The 11,510-nt window shown below is 35.3% G+C and overlaps 1 long non-coding RNA gene across 1 annotated transcript; it reads right to left on the bottom strand.

The window, feature by feature from the left end:
- Positions 1 to 7,050: 7,050 nt before the first annotated feature.
- On the bottom strand, positions 7,051 to 9,394 carry LOC148132072 (uncharacterized). The gene is made up of 3 exons (XR_015747287.1): positions 9,367 to 9,394; positions 7,568 to 7,677; positions 7,051 to 7,247 (listed from the first exon to the last, which is right to left on the bottom strand). It is a non-coding gene; the product is annotated as an uncharacterized LOC148132072 (long non-coding RNA).
- Positions 9,395 to 11,510: the final 2,116 nt, after the last annotated feature.

The raw sequence follows: 11,510 nt of genomic DNA, 5'->3' as shown, positions 1-11,510 counted from the left end.
AAATGGAAAAAAGGAATTTTTTATGGATAATGGATAAAGTAAAAAGATTTTGCAAGGTACATAAGATGAGATGGTAGTATTGCAATGGTTTAAGAGTTGATAAGAGATTAAAATGTTAAAATGTTTAAAAATGATTGGTTTTAAAACTTAATAATAGGAGGGGTTTAGAATATTGTTTTAATTAAAGAGTTTAATAAAATTATGGTATTGATGTTATTATGAAATTTTTATTATAGTATTTCTTTTTAATATTTGGATTTATTCTCTAATTATGCACTTAATTGTGTTGGATGTATTAGTTAGATAGAATGTACCAAGCAAAATCTGATTGGGTATTAGATATTATTTTAAAGATTAATTTGATTAACTTAGGGGGAGATAGAAAGGCATCATACTCTGATTAATGATTTCAGGAGAAACTGATTTTCTTTTTTTTCATAAGGGATGAGACAAAGGGATGATAAAAATGGACAAAAGATACAAATATAATGATTTAAACTAAGATGATTAATTAAGGTAGAATTAAGAAGTGTGAAATATGTGGAGAAGTTAATATAGAAGGCTTAGAACGGTAAATAAAATAAGTAATGATATGTAAGATGAGCATGAATATAATTGAAGTCCATGAAGAGAGAGACACCTGGGTCCAAGTTACTTTCCAAAAAGATATTTTTTTATGTTTTGTGTGTTGTGTGTATATGTCTTTTTGGGGGAGAATTGGTAAAAACTTGTAGAAATATAGAATGAGAATAATGGTAACTAAGTCAGAAAGAAACAGATGAAATAATAATAATGATATTGAATAAGAGTAAAGAGAAGTAAAGAGAAATTGAATAAGAGGTTTTGGTATATTATATGGAAATGGTTTAAAACAGAATTATAATTTATCTGACTTGTTAAATTTACAAGGGAAAAAGGTTTAAACATGTAATGAATAATGATAATTTGTGTGTTTTAAAAATTAATAAAACTTGTTTTTAAAAAAAAAAAAAGATTGGTTTGGCGTGATCTGTTTTTAACAAACCCATGCTGACTGCTAGTTATTACTTTATTGTTTCTAGATATTGGCAGATCTGGGTTTTTTTTTCATTTGATGGCAGCCAAAAAGTTTCCTTCATAGAAAATGAAGACAGTTTTGATGGTGCATGTGAGGATTGCAACCTTTCTTCTGCCTTGCATGTAATTAGGTTCAGGAACAGAAATCCCATCTTATTCTTCTGACATCAGTGGCTGAAAATGTTCCTTTCTTCTTTGGAGAACCTAGAAAAAGTGGTTAGTTTAGGCAAACAAGCTGGTATCTGAAGGTTGATCAAGTTTAGTGTTTCCCCTTTCACACACTGTGGCTTTCCTTCCTCCTTAAAAGTGCAAAGTTGTAATAATGGCAAACAATAGAATATGTTATATACATATATACATAATGCACAAAGGTGGTTTTTCTCACTTTTAAATTGTAGGCTAGAGGTATGTATTCTTTTCTGGGCCAAAAGCTACCTTCTAGGCATAACTGTGAGGAGTCCACCTTCGTCTTTATCTTTACCTCCAGTTTCCCACCTCTTTTGTAAGCAAAATTCACTCCTTTGCAAATATAATATTTTTAAAACAAAGAATGGTCATCCATACTTGACAAATTTTAAAGAAAAAATAAATATGCCACTTGTGTTTGACTAGATAAAATTTGAAAAGTCACCCGGTTAATTTATGAGCTGATCTTGGCAAGATAGTGGTTTAGAAGAACTAATCAATCTTTGTTCTCCTCCTTACTATGTTTTCATAAGCCCGATCAGTTTTTTTAAGTGCTGTATCATGTTTAATTTGCTTGAGATCATCCCAGGACCTGTGACCCACAGTTGGAGAAGTCCAAGTATAATCTCTATGATATAATCAAATTTGTATCAGTGGCCATTTTTATTTTATTGTGATATGGAGCCCTTTGAGACACGCATGTCAAATTCTAAGAAAAAGATCTTGGCAAAATAGTGGAGTCAGAAAAACTAAACAGTCTTGGTTCTCCTCCTTACTATGTTTTAATAAACCTGATCAGTTTTTTTTAAATGTTGTACCTATGTTTTTTTTTTTTAAAAAAAAACAAGTTTTATTTTTCAAGACAAACAATACATAAATACACATAAACACAAAACATAAAAGTATAAAAAATCTCTTTTCTGAAAGTTGCTTAGTCCCGGGTTAAAACTCTTGGTACAGACACAAGTTCAATTTCATATTCATTTTACATACCATTTCATATCTTCTTAACATTTTCAATTTTCTATATAACTTCTCCTCTCCTTTAAATTTTCTCAATTTTATTTTATTTTTATTTTTTTATCTCCTCTCAATTCATATCGTAATATTTATTATTCTTTGTCTGTTCTATTCCAGCCAATCATTTATTTTTCTTCTTTTTTAAAACAAGAAGTACTTCTCCTATACACTATATGGAGTATGATGCCTTTGTCTTTTCCCCCTATATTTATAGTACTTAATATAAAATACATAACCTACATTGGGATTCTGTCTGGTACATTCTAAAATTATACTATATTATCAAAAATAATACAAATCTATTCATTAATATTGATATTCATTCATATATTAGATATTTAACTCATTACTTTTCAATTAAATCACATGCTTTTATGAGAGCCCTATTTTTCAAAATTATTCCCTCCCCCACATCACATATTATAGCTCAATATTTCATTAAAATGTTCCTCCTTCTTCTACTTCAAATCTCATTTCACAAAAGGTTTGCTAATGTACCATCTTCTAATTATTAATATTAACAATCATTTATATCTTAAACATTTTATCCATTTCAATTGAATGTCATGCCTTTGTGGGAACACTTATGCTTTCCACGATTATTACCCCCCCCCCCACATCACAATCTTGGATCATATTTCATTACAATACTCCCTTTTTCTTAACAAAAATTTCACTCGTTTATGTTAAATATTTTATCACATTTTAAACTACATATTATTTCTAATTTTCTATAATTACTTCTAAGTACAGATATAAAAATGCAATCTTATGTACCTTCTAGAATCCCATTAACAATAAGACTTATCCATTATCTCTGAAAAACTTTTGCTTCTTAATATCTTGCTCCCCACCATCCTTTCTCCCTTGCTTCTTCTTCTCCTTGTCCTCTTTAACCCCTTGTCTCCCCACCTCCCTTTTATTCTGCTTTCCCCCTTTCTGTTGTTTCTTAACATAATGTCCCTTTTCCACCTTATTCTTCTCTTTTTGGGCTGTTTTTCCAGATTTTAAAGACCTCCGCTTTTTCCCTTCTCCAATCAAAGTCCTTTTCTCATCAAAGATGGCTTCTCCTTCTTCTTTATCCCCATCATCCTCATTCTGCTTCACATAAATATAAACCGCCATTTCTAAGTATTGGAAAATAGTGCCAAGTCCATCTTCACCTCCTTGTTTTTCTCTTTCAAATTTTTGATATATAAGTTCCAATTCATCCATAGATGATGCCATTGTGTAGAGAAAAAGTTTTTCCAAACAACCACCCAGATGATTTAATCAGAAATAATTTCCAAAGGTTCCAAAATCACCAAACAATCCAAACAGACTTTCTTTTAGATACCTTCTTCTTCTTGACTTTCTCTTTCTGGGGTTAAAGTAATCACAAATCCTTTTCAAATATATTTTTTGGAAGTTTTTAAACTCTTTGCAATTCTAGGCAATCTTCTCCTTATTTTCAAATTTTGCTCAGATTTTTTTTTCACTCTCCCTTCCCACTCACAGCCAAAAAGATTTTTTTTTTCCGGTGTCACTTTAGGAAGGAGAGTCGAACAAAGAAAAAGAAAAAACTTTTCCCTTTAAGGTATTCACAGCTTGTAACTCTCACAAGGAACAATAGATACTTAACAGCTTTCAAGGTTCCAAATAACTTTCTCCCGTCTTGTCCCAGCCAGAAGCAACTTTCACTTCTCTTTCAACTCTCTCCCTCCTGCACTTGCTTACCCGGCTGCAGCTTTCTTCGTGGCGGCCATTGCTGACCGCCGTTCGGAAAAGGGAGTTTAGCCGGCTGGGGAGGGGCCATTGCTGACCGCCTCGGGAAAAGGGAGTTTAGCCGGCTGGGGAGGGGGTTTGCGGCGCCCCCAAACCCCTTGCCGGATCCCCCTATCTTCCACTGCCTCTACAGGGCAGCTGTATCCCCCAGATCCAAATGGATCGGGGGAACCTTGGCGGTGAACGCAGCAGGGATCGCACAGTGGCAAATTCCTGCCGCCGCCGAAAGCTAGCAAACCGGAAGACCTAAATGTTGTACCTATGTTTAAACTGCTTGAGATCACCTCAGGAGCTGTGACCTACAGTTTGAGAAGTCCTAATATAAAGATTATCAAATTATAATATATAATATATAATATGTAATATAATCAAATTTGTATAAATAGCCACTTGCTTTTATTTGATCTCCCTAACCCTAACCCTTTGAGACATGCATGTCAAGGTTTTAAGAAAAAATGTTTTTGTTCTCTTCTGTTTGATCTTGACCTGTCAATCAGTTACACTTTTGATTGATTGCCTGACTTCACATCTCAGATGGGGAGGAAGAATAACTTTTATTGGCAGCTGAACCATACTGACCCTAGGGAACAATTCAGATAGGAGGGGCTAGAAGGAGTATAGGAACAAACCCCTTGAGGAGCCTGTCTTTCCATAGTGCAATAGCATGCTGATGATACTACGTGGGGCTCTCTGCCCTGGGCCATCCGGGTGAAATTGTCAAGGTTCAGCCCCAGGGCCTGGAGGTTATAGGGACCTGTTTGGGGAAGAACAGGCTGTGACTCAAACATGCAAAGATTGAGTAGGCAAAGGTTTTGACAATCACCTAAATATGAGCCTGCAGTGTGCAGCCACTGCCAAAAAAGTCGGTACAATCCTTGGCTGTATAAACAGAGGCATAGAATCAAAATCACATGAAGTATTAATACTGTTTTATAAAGCTATGGAATACTGCATCCAATTTTGGTTATCACATTACTAAAAAGATGTTGAGACTTTGGAAAAAGTGCAAAGAAGAGCAACTAAGATGATTAAAGGTCTGGAGATGAAAAGGTATGAAGAACGGTTGCAGGATTTGAGTTTGGCTAGTCTAGAGAAAAGAAGAACTTTGGGGAGATAATGGCAATATTCCAGTGTTTGAGAGGTTGCCACAAAGAGGAGGGAATCCATTTATTTTCTGAAGCACCAGAGGGCAAGACAAGAAAGAATGGATGGAAACTAATCAAGGAGAGAAGCAGCCTGGAATCAAGGAGAAACTTTCTAACAGTGAGGACAATTAACCAGAGGAACAACTTGCTGTCAGATGTTGTGGGTGCTTCATCACTGGAAGAAGAGATTGGACAGTCACTCAGTATCAGCATCCCTCAGTATTCCATCTGCACATGATCATCATTCACCATTCACTGCCAGCTTCCAACAAGCAAAATGGCAATGAAGAAGTTGGCAGGAAGTTGCAAGTTGTGATTATCTGACATTTTGCTTAATGACCTTTGGCTGAAGGATTGCAGCTGGAACTGCTAGGTTTGCTATCATAAGTTGGCCTGTTTATGTGAGTTTACACTTTATGACAATGTTGCCTAGTGATGGAATATCCAGTCCCAATTATGCATTAACTGAAGATTATATATATTCAGAAATTCTCCCAAATTCATTGCATAAAAGAGGGAGGGGAGTAAAGCACAATCAACATTGCATGATTCTGTTACTATCTCAGTATAGTCCTAGTGTTCTTATAGAGTCTGTTTCCGGATCTAGTCTATGTTGAAGAGCTGACAACAAAATATCTGTCCATTCATCCACTGTGACAAGGAATCTAGACCTGGTCTAGATCTTTTCACTAGGAGCCAGGATATCTTCTTCTCAGCAGCAACCTATTTATGGAACAACCTTCTTCCCAACATACAGTTGGCCCCAACCCAAAGGGCCTTTAGAAAGGCTGTCAAGAACTGGTATTTTTTTCCCTTCAGCCTTTGAGTCATGATGTGTGCTGCCCCAATTGAATGAAACTGTTATTTCTGCCTCAATCACCATTTTATTGTTTTATTGCTGTTTGAAGGTTCATGTTCCACAGTTTTGTTTTGTTTTATATTTTTGTTAGGTTTGTAAGCCACCCAGATTGAGTACCTTGATTGAGTAGGCTGGCTGTATGTAAATGTTACCAATCAATTAATATTGTATCTAGAGATATGGAAAATGTTTCTCTCCTGATTTATTGTAAGCCTAAATTGACTGTTTTGACTGTTTTGAGAATGGAACAAAATACATGTGTTTTTGAGTCTGAAACAAAATGTGGCTGCTTTATGATGGATGGCTTTCAGTGGGGACCTACAAAACATTTCTTCCTTGAAATGTTCCAACTTCAAAATGTTGATTTGAGGGTCCCAAGCAGGAAACAAAACATAGATTTCAAGAGTTTTGCATGGAGTATGAAACAAAATACATTAAATCAAACCAAAGGGTGAACTGAATCCCCTTTTACAGGAGCAGCTTTAGATTTAAAAAGGCCAAAGAAACTGCTTAACAATTCCAAAATTCAGAGAATAACAATAGAAAGTTATGATCTTGCCCATGTGTGTGCTTGAATCTTGTGCATTTTGAGCCATTCCCTCGTCCATAAGGAACCTCAACCCCATCTCCATGTCCCAGAGAGGATCTGGGACTCTGCTATGAATCACAAATCCCATCTTCATTTTGCTTTGCAGATAGATTAGAATAACAGAGTTGGAAGGGACCTTGGAGGTCATCTAGTCCAACACCCTGCTCAAGCAGGAGAGTCTATTCCAAATATTAGCCTCTACCTAGTTTAAACCTTCCTTTTAGGGGGAAAACACTACACTTTTTTAAGAATCACCCCAAAATGATTTCCTCCTCGTGCTATGGATTAGAGGTTGTCCATAAAACTTTTACAAAATCTTTCACTGTAAAAGAGTTGCCTTATTACTGGAATTATTATTATTATTTGTAACCCCGTAGTCTAATAGATATTAGGAAATAGAGATTGTGGAGCAAAAGAAACTCAAAAGCAGGTGGGGATGCATAGTTCATTTTATTGACAAGTGAACTTCATTTAGAAGATATTCCCAGGCTAAGCAAACAAAAGCAGAGGAAAAAAGGATGGAGGAAGATCCATGTTGCTTGGAGAAAAATCTCAGTCCTCTGGATCTGTATTGCATTACTGTTTACATTTTCCATAGTATTTGAATGTCATTATTCCACGACTCTCACTATGAAGAGAAAGATATAGCACAGATCTTGAAAAGCCAGACGATTTAAGCTTTTTCACAAGTACAAAGCCAACATATTTTATAGCATTACAATTGAAATGTAGGATCTTCTGTAATGAGCAGAATTAACCCTTGCTTCATCTTGGCTGACTATGTAATGACAATAGAGAAAAAGCTCTCCAATGAAGACATTCATTGACTTCAGAACAATCTTTGTCAGCCTGACTGGCACCAATGCAAACAGCAAGAAGTTCAGGTCTCCTACAAAGAAATCTACTCAAGTGGTTCATTTTGGCATCATGAGTGAAACCGATACTTACATGAATGCATTGCAGAAAAGGCATCTGTTGGAATAGGTGATGCCATCAGAGGCACAATGGGGTTGGTACTCCTTAGTGCATGCTGATTTGGGATAGCCAGTGCAATCAACCTTCAGAGAGAACAACATTGGTTTTAACTTCTCTCAGCTAATGTAAGACTCCTAAAGATCTTGTGATCTTCCAAATTCAGTGATGTAAAAACAGTGTTTTCCAATTTGTAGACCTCCATATGTGTAGACTTCAACTCCCAGAAATCTCTGCAATGTTCAGTTGAGGAATTCTGGACAACGAAGTCTACATATCAGAAGGAAATGGCCATATAGAGAATCCATGAGGATCGCTGGTGGTGCAGTGGTTAGAAAACAGTATTTCAGATTAATTCTGCCCACAGCCTGGAGTTTGATACTGATGGGCTCAAGGTTGACTCAGTCTTCCATCCTTTCAAGGTCAGTAAAATGAAAACCCAGATTATTGGGTGCAATGTGCTGATATTGGTAAACTGCCCAGAGAGTGCAGTTGCCTTTTGGAAAAAAAGTCCTTTTGGGACAACCATGACTTGTATGATTGAGAATCTCCATGGAGAACTTTGGAAAGCCTTCTTCTTGAAGTCAGGCTTCCCTGAGGTTATATACCTTTTGATATCAGATAAAAACCTCATGTGCTTATTACTGACTTAACTTTCTGTTAGGACATCTTGCTCTTTTATGGATTGTAACCGCTTGTAAGCAGTTAGTAAATGCACTATAAATATTTTGTATAAATACAAATGACTAGGGCCAAATTTGATTTGGCTTTACATATTTGCATTTAAAGTATGCTCTTAATATGATTGCTGTCTAAAACAAGTGGAAGGCAGTCCAGTCTAGAACTCCTGCATTTCAAAGGAGAAATCTAATTTTTCTCCCAGACTCTTTATCTAATAATATTTACTGCTTACATTTAGGGACAGGGCTTAAAAGATCCTAAATTCCAAGTAAATAGTTTTGGCATAAAGGCATATCATTCTAGGGGCCATCTATTTGGATTCACTATCATGGAGAGAAACAATTGGGCAGCAAAAGTACGATACATCAGCATCTTTCTTTCAACATTTTAATCCTGTTTTGAATTTTCAGCATCTATATTTAGAAGGGGTTGATAGTTGGGTATCTTGTCACGCAAAACAATGGAATTCTTATAGTAGAGACTCCCTTTCACATCAAGCTTGACACTGCAAAAGGTAGCATCTTTTTGTTATTTTTAAAAATCCAAATTAATGCACAAATAAAGGAGAATATCTGTAGCTCAGGGTTGAAATGAAGGGTCCTTAGTGCTCTCTGAGCTTATTTGTTTTCTTGCAGACTTTTCATTACCCAAACTAGGTATCATTGTCAGTGCTAGTGTGGGTTAGCAATTATCTAGTTTGGGTAATGAAACGTCTGCAAGAAAACAACCCAGCTCAGAGAGCACCAAGGAACACCTTAATGTATTATGCTCTTCTTGAAGTCAAAGACAATACATTTTCCATCATGTACTTTCCTAATATTAAGAGGAGGAAGAAGACATCTAAATTATTATTTTTTGGTTCTCTAATTATGTCTATTATTTCCTTGAATGTATTCTGTTTTTTCCATGTAACATAAATCACAATTTTACTATTTCATACTAAAACTGGTTACATGACATAATCCATAAAGTCCATATAAATGTCATCCCAGACATGGCTTTAATTGCTATCCCCATCCCCTCCATTGCAAAATCATTGCATATCTAAATCCTCAGCTGTGATCATTTGAGTTTATTACATAGTTGACACTTACTGGTTTTCCTTCATCTTCAATAGCATCTAAAAAGAAAGATCAAATCCAGAAACAATATAAAGTAAAACCATAGCTTGAATAAGGACCAACTAAATAATTTATTTCATTGCAAAAAAAATAGTATTTGACCCTACATATTTCTTTCTGTCTCAAATGCAAATATATTCAAATTAATTCAACCATCACTGAATAATAATTGAGGTAAATATGATATAAGTAAATATAAATTTCTTTAATCAGCTGACAACATACAAACAAAAATAAGTAATCAAAAACAACTATAAATTTACAATCCTTTTGTTGGAATACAATGTTGGACTAAGTACAATGGGTAGTTAGTTGGTTAAAGATTTAGTTGGTTAAAGCCGAGCTTCCAGGCTTTGATTCATGACCTCGGGCTTTAATACTTGAAATCTGCTTAGCCTTTAAACGTTGGTATCTCTTGGTGTCAGGATTGTGGAGGGCTGAAGTTTCATTTTCTAAAGATTCACATTATTTCTACATAATACCAGTTGTAATTTGGGGTTGGAAATCCCTCATAAATACAACATTCCTGCAAATGTTGTATTTAAAATTCCCACTTTTGTGAGGCTGTGTGGATAATGTAGATCTAAATCTCAAAATGCCATGTACCTGAGAAAAATCTTTTACAAAATGGTGCTTGGCTTACCTGAGTACAAACAGAAGAGTGCCAGGGTGAAAAACAGGCAAAAAGCCACCTTCATGTTGGTAGGAGAGGATAAACCACACCAGAGCTCTTCCAGGAAAATAGCTTTCTAGCTATCACAGACACAGGTGTTGTTTAAGCTCTAGCTGGGTATGTATGTCTATTTATAAGCATATTGCAGAACCCTTATCAAAAGAAGATAAAAGAATGTTGACATTGCAAGTACCTATAGGTACTTTTCAGTTTCCCCATTCTATTAATATAGGGGAATGTGAAAGGCTTGTGTTAGTCAGTTAGAAAATATTGAGTGATTTGGGAACAGTAAACATTTGTTAAATCGTAAATCATAAGCAAGTAAATCATTTATAAGTTCAAAGGAGAAATGTGAAAAATATCATTATTTATGTTCAAAGGGGAAATGTGAAAAATATCATTACTCACCAAACAACAGTTATATACTAAAGAACACACAAAATACAGTTTTTAGACAGCCTCACGATAATCTTCATGTGTTTCTAGATATGATCCTGATTATGAAATTCTACCACAAAGCAATGAAATAGTGTTATTATTACAATTGATTGAATAGCTATGGCTGAGAAGAATGACCATTTTGCCATTCCTTAAAGAGCTACTCTCTGTGTGTTCTTGCAATCTAGTAGCCAAGAGGCTGTTTCTCAATCTTGGCAATTTGTGCAATGAAATTTCTTTTTAATATATGCCTATTAGTACATTAGTACATTCAAAGTGACTATAAAGTTATTCTAAGTTTAAGTCTAACTTTAAGATATATGAAGTTCAACTAACAGAGCACCTATTTCTTCCAAGTCCCATAATTCTATAAGCTATTTTCTGGATATGTGAGCACATGAATATTTAAATAGAAAAATAAACCCATCAAACAGTATAGTGTTTATGTTGTCATATTACAAATAAAGCAATGTGCAAACTTCTGCTAAGTGCTACACCAATATTTCTTATAATCAGGTGCTAAACGTGTACGGAAATTGTCACCTTTTCCCACCTAGAATTAAGGTTGCTTGCAGAAATTGTGGTATAGCTTCAACCTTATATGACTGAAAGGGCAATTTCTGAGCCCTAGCTAATCAGTTGTAATAATAAAAAAATTCCACTGCTTTGTGACAGAATTTCATAATCAGGATCATGCTTCAAGTATTGAAGACTGCTCTCATGTTTCCCCTAAGCCTTCTCTTCATACCTAGTTCCTAACATACCTAGTTCATTTAGCCGTTTATCATACAATTTAGCCTCCAGAACTCTTATAATCTTTGTTGCTCTTTCCTGGACTTTTACTAGGCCCAAATAATCTTTCTTTTGTATTGTGGTGACCAGAACTGGACGCAGTATTCCAAATGTGACTTGACTAATATAATATAAAGTAAAGGTTCCCCTCGCAGATACGTGCTAGTCATTTCTGGCTCTAGGGGGTGGTGCTCATCTCTGTTACAAAGCCGAA

This window comes from Notechis scutatus, chromosome 2 (assembly GCF_049901735.1).
Source record: "Notechis scutatus isolate UNSWTSFEM ecotype Mainland chromosome 2, rNotScu1.2, whole genome shotgun sequence".
In the NCBI taxonomy this organism is placed as follows: domain Eukaryota; kingdom Metazoa; phylum Chordata; class Lepidosauria; order Squamata; family Elapidae; genus Notechis; species Notechis scutatus.
The sequence above is the reverse complement of the archived record's forward strand: the minus strand, read 5'-3'. Positions and strand labels throughout refer to the sequence as shown.